The following is a 15,000-nucleotide window of genomic DNA, read 5'->3' as shown; positions in this document are numbered from 1 at the left end:
GAGACAGGGAAGAAGGTGGTGGAGGAGAAAGAGACAGAAAGGAAGGAGACAGGGAAGAAGGTGGTGGAGGAGAAAGAGACAGAAAGGAAGGAGACAGGGAAGAAGGTGGTGGAGGAGAAAGAGACAGAAAGGAAGGAGACAGGGAAGAAGGTGGTGGAGAAGAAAGAGACAGAAAGGGAGGAGAAAGAGAAGGCAGTGGTGGCGGGACCAGTAGGAGAAGGAGTGAAGGAGTGGGGGGACAGTAAAGAGGTGAGATCACGGGTGGAGGAGCTGAGGGAGATGGTGGGGGGGCTGCCGGACAATATGAATGAAGCGAGGGGGGGGTTGACGGACGAGGAAAGGAATGTTCCCTGGCTGCGCCCTCCACCAATAAAGAGACCTAAGAAGGGGGAGCGCCCGGAAAGCAGGAGGAAGAAGGGTGGTAAAAGGGTGGTGGTGAAGGAAGGGCAAGGGGGAGAGGATGCTGGGCCCTCGTGGGCTCCCTCTTCTTCCTGTTCCTTTACACCCCTGGCAGAGCTGGACCTCCCAGGCATGGCCCAGGATTGGGGGATGGAGGAAGGAGCAAGTTTTCTGTTTGGGGGCATGGGGTGCTCGGGTCTGAGTTCGGAGGAGGGCCGGGTGGTGGATTTGAGTGGGGGGCACAAGACACAGAGTGTGGGTGTGCCGGGAATAGTTTTTGTTTCTAGGGGAGAGGGGATGGTGGCCGACGGTGGAGCGTCAGGAGTGGAGGAGGCGTCCCCGTCGGTCGGGAGTATAGGGTGAGTGTTTAATTTTGGTTATTTGATATGTGTATGGGTTTTGGTTTGTAGGTGGGAAGGGGAGGGTAGATGCTCTCATGACGTTTTGATTTTTGGGTTTGGTTATTATTGAATAGTTTTGAAATGTTTAATGGAATTTGTGTTTGAATTGATTGATTGTATAAGATTTTTGTTGGGTTTTGAACGTAATAAATATATTTTATAAAAAAAAAAAAATCTGTTCTTATCAGTTTAATATCTGATACGTCCCCCATCGGGGGACTACATATTAAATGGATTTTTCGAACAGGGAGTCGGAAATGGGGCTTGCTCCGTCCGCTCCACGCATCGACCCGGTATTGCAGTACCTCCGGGAATGGTGCAACACTTTTCTCCCATTGTCAAGGAAAAAGAAATACACCAAATCTATGTAAAACAGCTAGCAGAAGAAGAGAAGGAATGAAAAAAGAAGAATCATCCAAACTGAAACAAGTGCGAAGCCCCCTTCATGGGGGTCCCCCGTTTTCCCGCCATTTTACTTTAAAAAAAAAAAAAAAAAAAAAAAAAAAATACATTGGCCAGGAGTGTGTGTGTGTGTGTGTGTGTGTGTGTGTGTGTGTGTTTTTGAGCCCCCCCCAAAAAATACAATCACTTCACCAGGATTGTTTGTGTGTGTGTGTGTGTGTGTGTGTGTGTGTGTGTGTGTGTGTGTGTGTGTGTGTGTGTGTGTGTGTTTTGAGCCCCCCCCAAAAAATACAATCACTTCACCAGGATTGTGTGTGTGTGTGTGTGTGTGTGTGTGTGTGTGTGTGTGTGTGTGTGTGTGTGTGTGAGTGTGTGTTGGCCCCCCCCAAAAAATACAATCACTTCACCAGGATTGTGTGTGTGTGTGTTTTTGAGCCCCCCCCAAAAATACAATCACTTCACCAGGATCTGTCTGTCTGTCTGTCTGTCTGTCTGTCTGTCTGTCTGTCTGTCTGTCTGTCTGTCTGTCTGTCTGTCTGTGACTTTTTACCCACAGCCCTCGAAAACTTGGAAGAGTGGGTTCGGGGACCACCCGCGGGGACCCGGCCTAGAGTGCACCGTGTGTGTCTCGGGCCCCGACCTCTGACTTCCATACGACTCTGGTTTCTCTTCATTACGCACAAGCCTTTCGCCTTTTACTAAAGACTTCCGTGGAGAGGAACACTTACGAGTTCAACGTATTTTTGGAAGGGCTTTGCTTCTGGCAGAGCCCGGTATCTTGTTTCAAGAGAAATTGACAGAGATGACGCCGAGACTTTTTGCTCAGGCGTTTGACTTGAAGCCGGCTGACCGACCGGCGTATTTTTTCCACTCAAAGTAGTCGCTCGGGCAATTGAGTTCAAGCCCGACGATGACTGGTGTATTTGCCGGGCATTGAACAAATAGTCGCACTAGGATTAAAGAGCTAGTGACCTAACGACGCATTAGCGACTTTTAAAAAAAAACACACCCGCCTGTCACCAGGGAAGCGTTGGGTGAGGAGGAGCCAACTTTTGCCAAACCGATGAGGTCTGCCGAGGCCCCCGGGGGCCCGGCGGGTGCAGGGGTCAATTTGTGGGTTATCGCTTCTCGGCCTTTTGGCTCAGATCAAGTGTAGTTACCTTGTCAGTGCTGCACTTGATCAGAGAAGCGATCGTAGGCCGGAGGGCGCCCGGGAAATTGTGCTATTTATTTTTGTCAAATCATTATTTATTGTCATTATTGTTGTTTTTTTGTCTCACCCTTGTTTATTCTTTGTCCTGGGTTAGGTGGTGGTTTTGGTGGTGGACTACAGGTGCACCAGCACCTGTAGGGTGAGTTTAAAGGCCCTCTGGTCTTTTTTCCTTAGTTATTTAATTTATTTGTGTTTTTCCCCTGCTTGTCCAGTTTTGCATCTCTCCTCCCCTGTGTATCCTATAGTCCCCTCCTTAGCTCCTCCCATTGTCTTCAGTTGTGTGTTGTCTGCTAGCTGGGGTGGCTTTCTGGCTTGTCGGCCTGCTAGCTTTAGCTTGGCCTGCTAGCCTGCCCCTTAGGCGTGGCAGGCATTGTTTGACTGTTTTTTTTCTTTACCCCCATCCCCTTTGTATCCTTAGTTTTTTTCTGTTTCTTGTTATTTGTGTTGCCAACTGAGGGACCTTTTGCTGGCTAGCCTGCTAGCTGGTTAGCATAGCCTGGCCTGCTGGTGAGGCCTGCTAGCCTTCGTGTCCCTCAAGTTTGGGCAGGTGTTTGTTAGTCAGTGTGTCCTTTTTTCTCCCTTACCCCCCTTGTTCCCCTTTTACTTTAATTAATTTGTTTTGTTAGTCTTGTGCATTGTTAGTCTTACCCCCTAGTTTGTCTTCCCTTTTGGTTGGTGCGCCGTGTTTGTTTTTGTTGTAAGGCCTCTTGGCTGGTGGGCCTGCCAGCTGGTAGGCTTAGCCTGGCCTGCTGGCGGGGCCTGCTAGCTTTCTAGCCTTAGTTTGGTTGTGTGGTTTAATTTTTGTCTCTCCCTTTTGTGCCTCTCCCTCTTGTGGAAAATATAAAACAAAAAATTCCCCTCCTAGTGTTCCTTCCCATTGTTAATAAGATTAGTTTGGTGCTGTGCTAGATAGGTTGTTGTGTGTCCCGTGGTGCTGGTAGGCCCGGTTAGCTTAGTCTGGCCGAGCCTGCCAGCTTCCTCGGGTGTCTTACACCCCTTTCCTTCTTCCCAACCCCCACACCCAACCCCCTCCCCCCCCCCCCCCTTCCTTTCCCTCCCTTTTTTCCCTTCCCCTCCCCCCCTTTTTCACCGGTGTTGGGCTGTAAAGGGAGTGGGCCTCCATCATGTCAGCAGCACAGGTTGGCATGAGGAGGCACCATGCAGTGCGCCTCCTCTTAAAGGAGAAGGGAGGGAAAATAATGGAGTTATCCCGATTGGATTTCTCCAGAAAATTCCTCCAGAAAGAGCTCGGTTTCCATCCCGCGCAGGTAAACTGCATCTTAGCCCTTCCCTATGGGAAGGGCTTCGATGTCAGTTTTGCCAACGCCAGCTTCCTGCGGGAGTTCTGGGGGCAACTCCAGAACTCCCTGAACATCCAGGGGTCCCTCACAGCCATGTTTGAGGTGACCAAGCTGACGGATAATAGCATTAAAACCGTTATTATCCGTATGTACAATGAAACCGTACAGCCGGAGGACGTTGCAGTATGGCTGGGCAGGTACTGCAACGTGAAGGGGCCCTTGGTCCAGGTGAAGGATCCCGATGGGATCTGGACAGGGGCCTGGAGGGTGACTGTCCAGCAGAGGGAGGATCCTGGGGGCTATGGTGGGTTGAAAGCCATCCCATCCACCATAGTCCTCGGAGAGAATAGAGGCCATGTTCACTACCAGGACCAGCCCAAGCTGTGCCGTAAGTGTGGTGAACATGGCCACCTGGCAGAGGCCTGTAAAAAGGTCGTCTGCATGAAGTGCCGGGAGGTGGGCCACCGCTACGAGGAGTGCACGAACGGAAGGTCGTGCAACCTCTGTGGCGAGCGGTCCCACCTCATCCGCGGCTGCCCCTTCTCCTGGGCCAATAAGGTCAGGGCCGAAAGGAGGGAGAGGGAGACGGCGGCCGCGGACCGGACTTCTGAGCGCCAAGGGGAGGGAACGGCAGTTGCCGAGGAGGTGGTGGTGGAGCCGGTGGTGGTTGAGAATGTAGTGGTGGAGCCGGTGGTAGTGGAGGGCGCGGAAGGTGCAGTAGTGGAAAAAGTGGGAGGAGAGGACAACCCCCCCCCCCCCCCCAACCCCCCTGCCCCAGATTAATGTGACCCCTGAAGGAGAAAGGGCCGAGAAAGACGGCCCCGGAGAGATCTTGAGTGAGAACTCCCCAAGTGGGTCAGACAGTATGGAGACTGTGTCGGAAAGAGATATGGGAGAGGGGGTGGAGATTCTGGAGGAACACCTCCCCCCACGAAAAAGAAATGCGGAGGAGCTCTCCGACCCCGAACAAGGCGATGAGAAAAAGGGCAAGGTGGAATGGGAGAGCTCCCAGGGGGAGGAAGAACCCAGAACCTTCCCCCCCAACTCCCCCAACACAATCTCCTTTTTAAGTCCGGTTTTAACCTCCTCTCCCTGCCATCCCCCGTTACCCCGGCGGGAGAGAGAGGAAGTACCAGAGAAATAACCTCCTTTCAACTGTTTAAATGCCTTTTCATTTAGCACTGTTTTTACTCACCTTTTTATGGCTTTTAACATCACCACTATAAATGTGAGAAGTATAAAAACAGAAATAAGAGCACAGTCGGTTTTATCCTTTTTAGAAAGGTTTAATTCAGATGTGTTTTTATTACAGGAGTGTGGTCTACCCTTTTTATCCTCTTATAGGAAATGGGAGGACAAGTGGCAGCATGGGCCCTCCATTTGGAGTGGCTCAAATTTTAATAAAAATGACGGTGTTGCCATTTTAATCAAGACCCCACATGTGGTGGTGAGGGGGAGCACGGTGGTGGTAGGTGGGCGCGCTCTTTTAGCCAATTGTACTTTTATGGGGAGGGATTTTAACATGCTAAATGTGTATGGTTTTAACGATAAACATGACCGGTGCGCACTTTTAGAAGACTTGCAGTCCCACATGCTAGGGAGGGATCCTCTAGTGGTGGGTGGGGATTTTAATTGTGTTTTAAATAGAGCAGACAGGAGAGGGGCGGGAGAGGATTTTAAGGTAGATAGGTCAAGTGTTTTATTGCAAGGGCTGTGCAGGGATTTTAAACTGACTGATTGTTTTAAAACCCTGCATCCAAGAGAGGAGGGCTTCACCTGGACCAGTGGTGACGGCACCAGAGCCTCTCGCATTGACTATCTGTTTACCCGGGACTGCCCCCCAACTGATGCTAGAATAACCCCTGCCTTTTTCTCAGATCACGTAATGCTGACGTGCACCCTTTCACTAACTTCGGGTGTGACTGTGGGAAGAGGGCCCTGGAAATTGAACTGTTCCCTTTTAGAAGATGATAGAGTAGTTAGCCAGTACAGGGAGCAGTTCAGCCAGTGGCAGACGCTACAGGACTTCTTTGACACACGAGCACAATGGTGGGAAATGGTGAAGGGTAGGACGAGGACTTTCTTTAGAGAGATAGGAAAGAAGAAAAGCAAAGAAAAAGATAGACGCATGGTGGGACTGCAAAAGCGACTGGAAAGATATTTTAACCTTGGCCAACAGGGCTTTGATTTTAACTATGAAATTAAAGAAGTAAAAAAGGAAATGGCACTTTTAGCTGAACAGAAAAGTAAGGGGGTTATTTTAAGAAGTAAGGAGAGGGAATTAGAAGAGGGGGAGAAGTGTACAAGGTACTTTTTTAAGAAAATAGTTAGTAAGGGTAGGACAATGACAGGTTTAAAAAATAAAGATGGGTTTTTAAAAACAGACACAGAGGGAATGAAAGAAGTAGTCGAGGATTTTTATGGGGAACTGTTTGGGGAAAAAGTTGTATGTGAGGAAACCATGGGGGACGTTTTAACATACATTGACAAGATTTTACCCAACACAGACGACCTGACAAAAGACTTGACGAGGACAGAAATTGACCAAGGACTGAAACATTTTAAGAGGGGTAAATCACCGGGGGAGGACGGCCTCCCTTTGGAGTTTTATCTGACCTTTTGGGATGTTTTAGCCGATGAACTTCTGACTGTTTTTACTGACTTTGAATACCTCGACAGACTACCTGACAGTTTTAGAGTGGGGATCGTGACTCTTTTATATAAGAAAAACGACAGGACGGACCTGAAGAACTGGAGACCGATAACCCTTTTAAATTTTGATTGTAAACTTTTTACCAAGGTTTTAACACTCAGAATGTCTTCTGTCTTAGGGGAGGTGATCCACCCGGATCAAACCTGTGCCATTCCCGGAAGGAAGATCACGGACAGCCTGATACTGATCCGAGATGCCATCTGTTATGCGAGAGACAGAAACATGCGGCTTGTAGTCCTAAATTTAGATTTTGAAAAAGCCTTTGATCGGGTCTCGCACCAGTACCTCTTTAAGGTACTGCAAAAAATGGGTTTCCCGGACAGGTTTTTAGCTTGGGTGGGACTGCTGTACGGGGATATCACCAGCAAAATCCTTGTAAATGGGCATCTGTCAAAAGCAGTGGGAGTACACTGCGGCGTCCGTCAGGGCTGTCCTTTATCTCCCCTTCTGTTTGTGGCCGGCATTGAACCACTGGCACAGGTCTTGAGAAGGGACCAACGGATCAGTGGGGTGGGTATCCCGGGGAGTGGGGGGATGACCGCCAAGTGCGTTTTTTACATGGACGACGTCAATATTTTATGCACCGACCTTTTATCCGTCGACAGGACCCTGGACAGGACTGACTGGTACGGACGAGCCTCTGGGGCGAGACTGAACAGAGACAAGACAGAGGCCCAATTTTTCGGACCGTGGGCAGACCCAGACTTGACCAGACTACCACTGACTGTGAAAACGACGGACATAAGGGTACTCGGGGTAAAGTTTGACAGGGAGGGAGGAGGGAGAGGTAATTGGAGTGGGATCCTGGGGACAGTAAGACAGAGACTGGGATTTTGGGGACTACGACAGCTGACTTTTGAGGGCAAGGTTTTAATCATTAAAGCAGTGATTTTACCTGTGCTTTTATTAATCAGTTCTGTTTTTATCCCCCCTAGGAGAACTCTTTTAGCCCTGGAGCGGATGCTGTTTTACTTCTTGTGGGGGAGCAAGTGGGAGAGGCTGAGGAGGGAGGTGGTCAAGAGGCCCAGGTCCAAGGGGGGGAAAGGCTTGCCTGACCTCTACTTGTTCCTGGGCAGCCGCTACACAGCGTTACATCTTACTCTTGCCACCTCCCCGGCCACCAATAAGACCCAGGCCCTCGCAAGGTTCTGGCTGGGATCTTACCTCAGGTCTCTGAGGCTGATCCCAGTCGACCTGCGAGCCCCAGTCTCTTTCCTGCTTCCCACACACTACGCCCAGCTCCAGAAGTTTTTAAGACATTTTAAATTGGAAAAAGAAGCAGTCACAGTTTTAACTAAACATCGCTCTCTTCTCTCTCTTGTGCAGGATCGGGAACCAGTGTGTCCAGTGCGCGGGCTTGCTATAGGCGAGCCCACAACGGTTTGGCGTAATGTGGCCCATCCTGCTCTCCTGAATCAGCACCGGGACCTGTCCTGGATGGTCGCCCATGAGATCCTCCCGGTCAGGGCCGTCATGCACTCCCGGGGCATGGCGAGGACATCCGCGTGCCCCCGACCAGGCTGTGGCCAAGAGGAGTCGGTGAGGCACTTGCTCTGGGAGTGCAGAGCCGCCAGGGACCTGTGGAAGGAAGTAGGCCCCCTGATCTCCCCGTGTCTGCCAGCAGGGGAGGACCTAACGCCCCAGCTCGTGCTGTATGGGGTGGGCCGAAGGCCTATTCCACCAAAGGCCTTCACCAAGCTCTGGCCCACCCTCACGTGTCTGAAGGCAGCACTGTGGTCCTCCCGCAACCTGCTGGTAGCGAAACAGGTCAACACCACCCCCCAGGCAGTGGCCATGGTAGCCACAGAAGCCCTGGGGTGGTACAGAAGGAAGGGGGCCTCGACCCCAGGCGAAGGGTCCCCCACAACACCCAAGGTCCCTGCGGCCACGGCCTGACAGCGCTGCGGCGCCTAGGGCGATGCACCTAGGGGAGGTATCTCCTCTGGGCCCCGAAGGACGGGACGGTGATCGATTCGGAAGAGCAGGAGGAGGCAAGTTTGATAAGGACTCACCCCGCTCCTGTACAAGGGACCGAAGACAGCCTTTTAACAAGTGACTTTTTAAATACATTTTTTATGTCTTAAAAATGTTTTCCTTTTTAAATCATTTGTACACATTTTAAATGGCTTTTACAGATTTGATGTTTTATACAATGAAAAGTACTTTCATTAATGGTTGTTTTTATTGGTGTAAACAACATGTACTTTTTAACAAATTCAAATGTAATTCAAATGCTGTGTTTTATGCCTCCATGCTGTTTGTTTGTGTATAAATGATGTAAAAATATAAATATGAGCTGTTTTTAAAGGAACTGTGACAATAAAACTTTTCCAAAAGAAAAAAATCTGTTCTTATCAGTTTAATATCTGATACGTCCCCCATCGGGGGACTACATATTAAATGGATTTTTCGAACAGGGAGTCGGAAATGGGGCTTGCTCCGTCCGCTCCACGCATCGACCCGGTATTGCAGTACCTCCGGGAATGGTGCAACACTTTTCTCCCATTGTCAAGGAAAAAGAAATACACCAAATCTATGTAAAACAGCTAGCAGAAGAAGAGAAGGAATGAAAAAAGAAGAATCATCCAAACTGAAACAAGTGCGAAGCCCCCTTCATGGGGGTCCCCCGTTTTCCCGCCATTTTACTTTAAAAAAAAAAAAAAAAAAAAAAAAAAATATAATACATTGGCCAGGAGTGTGTGTGTGTGTGTGTGTGTGTGTGTGTGTGTGTTTTTGAGCCCCCCCCAAAAAATACAATCACTTCACCAGGATTGTTTGTGTGTGTGTGTGTGTGTGTGTGTGTGTGTGTGTGTGTGTGTGTGTGTGTGTGTGTGTGTGTGTGTTTTTGAGCCCCCCCCAAAAAATACAATCACTTCACCAGGATTGTGTGTGTGTGTGTGTTTTTGAGCCCCCCCCAAAAAATACAATCACTTCACCAGGATTGTGTGTGTGTGTGTTTTTGAGCCCCCCCCAAAAATACAATCACTTCACCAGGATTGTCTGTCTGTCTGTCTGTCTGTCTGTCTGTCTGTCTGTCTGTCTGTCTGTCTGTCTGTCTGTCTGTCTGTGACTTTTTACCCACAGCCCTCGAAAACTTGGAAGAGTGGGTTCGGGGACCACCCGCGGGGACCCGGCCTAGAGTGCACCGTGTGTGTCTCGGGCCCCGACCTCTGACTTCCATACGACTCTGGTTTCTCTTCATTACGCACAAGCCTTTCGCCTTTTACTAAAGACTTCCGTGGAGAGGAACACTTACGAGTTCAACGTATTTTTGGAAGGGCTTTGCTTCTGGCAGAGCCCGGTATCTTGTTTCAAGAGAAATTGACAGAGATGACGCCGAGACTTTTTGCTCAGGCGTTTGACTTGAAGCCGGCTGACCGACCGGCGTATTTTTTCCACTCAAAGTAGTCGCTCGGGCAATTGAGTTCAAGCCCGACGATGACTGGTGTATTTGCCGGGCATTGAACAAATAGTCGCACTAGGATTAAAGAGCTAGTGACCTAACGACGCATTAGCGACTTTTAAAAAAAAACACACCCGCCTGTCACCAGGGAAGCGTTGGGTGAGGAGGAGCCAACTTTTGCCAAACCGATGAGGTCTGCCGAGGCCCCCGGGGGCCCGGCGGGTGCAGGGGTCAATTTGTGGGTTATCGCTTCTCGGCCTTTTGGCTCAGATCAAGCTTGGTACCGAGGTGCCCCAAAGCCCGCTGAGCCAAAAGGTCGAAGGAAGGCCGGAGGGAGGAAAGGTTTGGAGTGTGGGAGACGGTTTTTTTTCAATTTTCAAAAATAATTTTTCTAGTGGCTTCTTTTTAAGAGAGCTTTTTTTTTCAAGATGGCTCGACATGCTCCAAACAAGATGCCTGGAGTCGGGATAGCGAACACGGTGAGGTTCGCCTGGAGGAACAAGGAGATGGAGCCGTTTGGGAGGGAGACCTTTGGGAGAAAAATTTTGATTGGGATCCTAAAGTTGGAGGTGGGGGAAGTGTTGTGCCTCCAGGCGAACCCACTGGAGGTGGCTTACGACGTGACGCTCCACAAAGAAGACAGGTATGAGGACGTGATGAGGAGGGCGAGAGAAGTGGGAAAGGATGGACCGATGTGTCATTACGAGGTGACCAGCCTGGGAAAAACCAATTTCCGGGTGGTCACGGTTAATATGTATAACCCTCATGTGAAGGACGAGGAGGTGAGGACTTTCCTTGGGCGCTACATGGACAATGTCTCCTCGGCAAGGCTCCTCAGGGACTCCCTGGGCTTCTGGGATGGGAAGAGAGGATTCCAGGCGTTGCTCAGGGAGGACCCTGAGGGGTTGGGGGGTTACCTCCATCCGCCGGCGATGTTCTCCCTGGGGGCTGACAGGGGGACGTTGTATTATGCACGTCAGCCCCCGTTCTGCAGGCGTTGTATGGCCTATGGTCATATCCTCGCCTCGTGCAGCACAAAGAAGTGCAGGTATTGTGGATCTGCGGAGCACGAGGCGAGGGACTGTGACGCGCCGAAGGCATGTCACGGGTGTGGCATGATTACGCACCTGTGGCGTGAATGCCCGGCGCGTCACCGGTCATACGCGTCTGCAGCTGGGGGGGGAGCGAGAGCCGGGGATGGGGGAAGAAGAGGAGGGGACAAAGAAACAAGAACTGGCACAGAGGAAAAGGACACACGGCGGGAGAAGAAGGACAGAGCGACAGTAGGAGAAGAAGAGGAAAAGGAAGAAGTGGACATGGTGGAATCGGAGGGGCGTGAGGCTGAAGGAGAGGAGGAGCAGGAGGCTGAAGGAGAGAAGGAGCAGGAGGAGGAAGGAGATAAGAGAGTGGAGGGGTCGGAGAAGACGGCGGTGGAGAAGGAGATGGAGAAGGGAACAGAGAGGGAGGAGATAGAGAAGACGGAGGTGGAGAAGAAAGAGACAGAAAGGAAGGAGACAGGGAAGAAGGTGGTGGAGAAGAAAGAGACAGAAAGGAAGGAGACAGGGAAGAAGGTGGTGGAGGAGAAAGAGACAGAAAGAAAGGAGACTGGGAAGACGGCGGTGGAGAAGAAAGAGATAGAAAGGAAGGAGACAGGGAAGAAGGTGGTGGAGGAGAAAGAGACAGAAAGGAAGGAGAGAGGGAAGAAGGTGGTGGAGGAGAAAGAGACAGAAAGGAAGGAGACAGGGAAGAAGGTGGTGGAGGAGAAAGAGACAGAAAGGAAGGAGACAGGGAAGAAGGTGGTGGAGAAGAAAGAGACAGAAAGGAAGGAGACAAGGAAGAAGGTGGTGGAGAAGAAAGAGAAAGAAAGGGAGGAGAAAGAGATGGCAGTGGTGGCGGGACCAGTAGGAGAAGGAGTGAAGGAGTGGGGGGACAGTAAAGAGGTGAGATCACGGGTGGAGGAGCTGAGGGAGATGGTGGGGGGGCTGCCGGACAATATGAATGAAGCGAGGGGGGGGTTGACGGACGAGGAAAGGAATGTTCCCTGGCTGCGCCCTCCACCAATAAAGAGACCTAAGAAGGGGGAGCGCCCGGAAAGCAGGAGGAAGAAGGGTGGTAAAAGGGTGGTGGTGAAGGAAGGGCAAGGGGGAGAGGATGCTGGGCCCTCGTGGGCTCCCTCTTCTTCCTGTTCCTTTACACCCCTGGCAGAGCTGGACCTCCCAGGCATGGCCCAGGATTGGGGGATGGAGGAAGGAGCAAGTTTTCTGTTTGGGGGCATGGGGTGCTCGGGTCTGAGTTCGGAGGAGGGCCGGGTGGTGGATTTGAGTGGGGGGCACAAGACACAGAGTGTGGGTGTGCCGGGAATTGTTTTTGTTTCTAGGGGAGAGGGGATGGTGGCCGACGGTGGAGCGTCAGGAGTGGAGGAGGCGTCCCCGTCGGTCGGGAGTATAGGGTGAGTGTTTAATTTTGGTTATTTGATATGTGTATGGGTTTTGGTTTGTAGGTGGGAAGGGGAGGGTAGATGCTCTCATGACGTTTTGGTTTTTGGGTTTGGTTATTGTTGAATAGTTTTGAAATGTTTATTTTTGTGTTGATTGGAATTTGTATTTGAATTGATTGATGTGTGGAAAATTTTGGTTGGTTTGGAACGTAATAAATATATTTTGTAAAAAAAAAATCTGTTCTTATCAGTTTAATATCTGATACGTCCCCCATCGGGGGACTACATATTAAATGGATTTTTCGAACAGGGAGTCGGAAATGGGGCTTGCTCCGTCCGCTCCACGCATCGACCCGGTATTGCAGTACCTCCGGGAATGGTGCAACACTTTTCTCCCATTGTCAAGGAAAAAGAAATACACCAAATCTATGTAAAACAGCTAGCAGAAGAAGAGAAGGAATGAAAAAAGAAGAATCATCCAAACTGAAACAAGTGCGAAGCCCCCTTCATGGGGGTCCCCCGTTTTCCCGCCATTTTACTTAAAAAAAAAAAAAAAAAAAAAAAAAAAATATAATACATTGGCCAGGAGTGTGTGTGTGTGTGTGTGTGTGTGTGTGTGTGTGTTTTTGAGCCCCCCCCAAAAAATACAATCACTTCACCAGGATTGTTTGTGTGTGTGTGTGTGTGTGTGTGTGTGTGTGTGTGTGTGTGTGTGTGTGTGTGTGTGTGTGTGTTTTTGAGCCCCCCCCAAAAAATACAATCACTTCACCAGGATTGTGTGTGTGTGTGTGTTTTTGAGCCCCCCCCAAAAAATACAATCACTTCACCAGGATTGTGTGTGTGTGTGTTTTTGAGCCCCCCCCAAAAATACAATCACTTCACCAGGATTGTCTGTCTGTCTGTCTGTCTGTCTGTCTGTCTGTCTGTCTGTCTGTCTGTCTGTCTGTCTGTGACTTTTTACCCACAGCCCTCGAAAACTTGGAAGAGTGGGTTCGGGGACCACCCGCGGGGACCCGGCCTAGAGTGCACCGTGTGTGTCTCGGGCCCCGACCTCTGACTTCCATACGACTCTGGTTTCTCTTCATTACGCACAAGCCTTTCGCCTTTTACTAAAGACTTCCGTGGAGAGGAACACTTACGAGTTCAACGTATTTTTGGAAGGGCTTTGCTTCTGGCAGAGCCCGGTATCTTGTTTCAAGAGAAATTGACAGAGATGACGCCGAGACTTTTTGCTCAGGCGTTTGACTTGAAGCCGGCTGACCGACCGGCGTATTTTTTCCACTCAAAGTAGTCGCTCGGGCAATTGAGTTCAAGCCCGACGATGACTGGTGTATTTGCCGGGCATTGAACAAATAGTCGCACTAGGATTAAAGAGCTAGTGACCTAACGACGCATTAGCGACTTTTAAAAAAAAACACACCCGCCTGTCACCAGGGAAGCGTTGGGTGAGGAGGAGCCAACTTTTGCCAAACCGATGAGGTCTGCCGAGGCCCCCGGGGGCCCGGCGGGTGCAGGGGTCAATTTGTGGGTTATCGCTTCTCGGCCTTTTGGCTCAGATCAAGCTTGGTACCGAGGTGCCCCAAAGCCCGCTGAGCCAAAAGGTCGAAGGAAGGCAGGAGGGAGGAAAGTTTGTTGTTTTGGTATTTGGATTCACGGTTGGTTTATTTTGCCGCTCTTTTTCAGTTTTTTCTTTTTGGAAGAAAGCGGAGGCGAGTGCGCCAATTTTCTTTGCGGAGATGGCGCAGGCTTCTACATGGAGGCCAGTCCCTAGGATGGGGCTGGCGAATACGGTGCGGTTTGCCTGGAAGGATAAGGCGACGGAGCCAATTGGCAGAGATGAGTTTGGGAGGACCATTTTGATTGAGATCCTTGGACTGACGGTGGAGGATGTGTTCTGCCTCCAAGACAACCCTTTGGAGGGGGCATACGATGTGGCGCTACACACTGAAGTGAAGCACGATGACGTTCTCAGAAGGGCGAGAGAAGTGCAAGCAGAGAGGCCGGTGTCTCATTACTTGGTGACCAGCTTGGCGAAGAGTAATTTCAGGGTTGTGAATGTGAACATTTACAACCCTTACGTGAAGGACGAGGAGGTGAGGGCCTTTCTGGGGAGATACATGGATAGTGTCTCCTCAGGAAGGCACCTCAAGGATTCTTTGGGTTTTTGGACCGGGAGGAGGGGTTTCCAGGCCCTCCTAAGAGAGGACCCAAAAGGATTGGGTGGATACCTCCATCCTCCGGCGATGTTCTCCCTGGGGGCTGACAGGGGGACGTTGCATTATGCCCGTCAGCCTCCGTACTGCAGGCGTTGTATGGCCTACGGCCACGTCCTCGCCTCGTGCAGCATAAAGAAGTGCAGGTATTGTGGATCTGCAGAGCACGAGGCGAGGGACTGTGACGCGCCGAAGGCATGTCACAGGTGTGGCATGCTGACGCACCTGTGGCGTGAATGCCCGGCGCGTCAAGGGTCATACGCGTCTGCAGCTGGGGGGGGAACGAGAGCCGGGGATGGGGGTAGAAGGAGGGACCAAGAACTGAGTACTGGAACAGAGGGAGCGGACACACGGGTGGAAGAGGAGGAGCAAACGGAAGCGGGAGGAGAAAAAGAAAAAGAAGACAACAGCATAGTGGAAACGGAAGGGCAGGAGGCTGAAGGAGAGCAGGAGGAGGAAGGAGACAGGAGAGTGAAGGGGCCAGAGAAGACGGCTGTGGAGAGGAAGGAGACGGAGAA

The 15,000-nt window shown here is 50.7% G+C and overlaps 3 non-coding genes and 3 pseudogenes across 3 annotated transcripts; all 6 read left to right on the top strand.

Moving 5' to 3' along the window:
* The first annotated feature begins 950 nt into the window (after nt 1–950).
* On the top strand, nt 951–1,127 carry LOC123736223 (uncharacterized; annotated as a pseudogene).
* A 729-nt stretch (nt 1,128–1,856) lies between these two features.
* On the top strand, nt 1,857–1,973 carry LOC123740557 (U5 spliceosomal RNA). Its single transcript, XR_006768437.1, has one exon. It is a non-coding gene; the product is annotated as a U5 spliceosomal RNA (small nuclear RNA).
* A 6,777-nt stretch (nt 1,974–8,750) lies between these two features.
* On the top strand, nt 8,751–8,926 carry LOC123739090 (uncharacterized; annotated as a pseudogene).
* Nucleotides 8,927–9,611: 685 nt separating this feature from the next.
* On the top strand, nt 9,612–9,728 carry LOC123739091 (U5 spliceosomal RNA). The gene has a single exon (XR_006767625.2). It is a non-coding gene; the product is annotated as a U5 spliceosomal RNA (small nuclear RNA).
* A 2,757-nt stretch (nt 9,729–12,485) lies between these two features.
* On the top strand, nt 12,486–12,659 carry LOC123736279 (uncharacterized; annotated as a pseudogene).
* Nucleotides 12,660–13,334: 675 nt separating this feature from the next.
* Nucleotides 13,335–13,451, top strand: LOC123736294 (U5 spliceosomal RNA). The gene has a single exon (XR_006766041.2). It is a non-coding gene; the product is annotated as a U5 spliceosomal RNA (small nuclear RNA).
* Nucleotides 13,452–15,000: the final 1,549 nt, after the last annotated feature.

This window comes from Salmo salar, chromosome 10, assembly GCF_965601325.2.
Source record: "Salmo salar chromosome 10, fSalSal1, whole genome shotgun sequence".
Lineage (NCBI taxonomy): Eukaryota > Metazoa > Chordata > Actinopteri > Salmoniformes > Salmonidae > Salmo > Salmo salar.
Note: the sequence above shows the minus strand (reverse complement) of the source record. Positions and strands in the feature narration are given on the sequence as shown.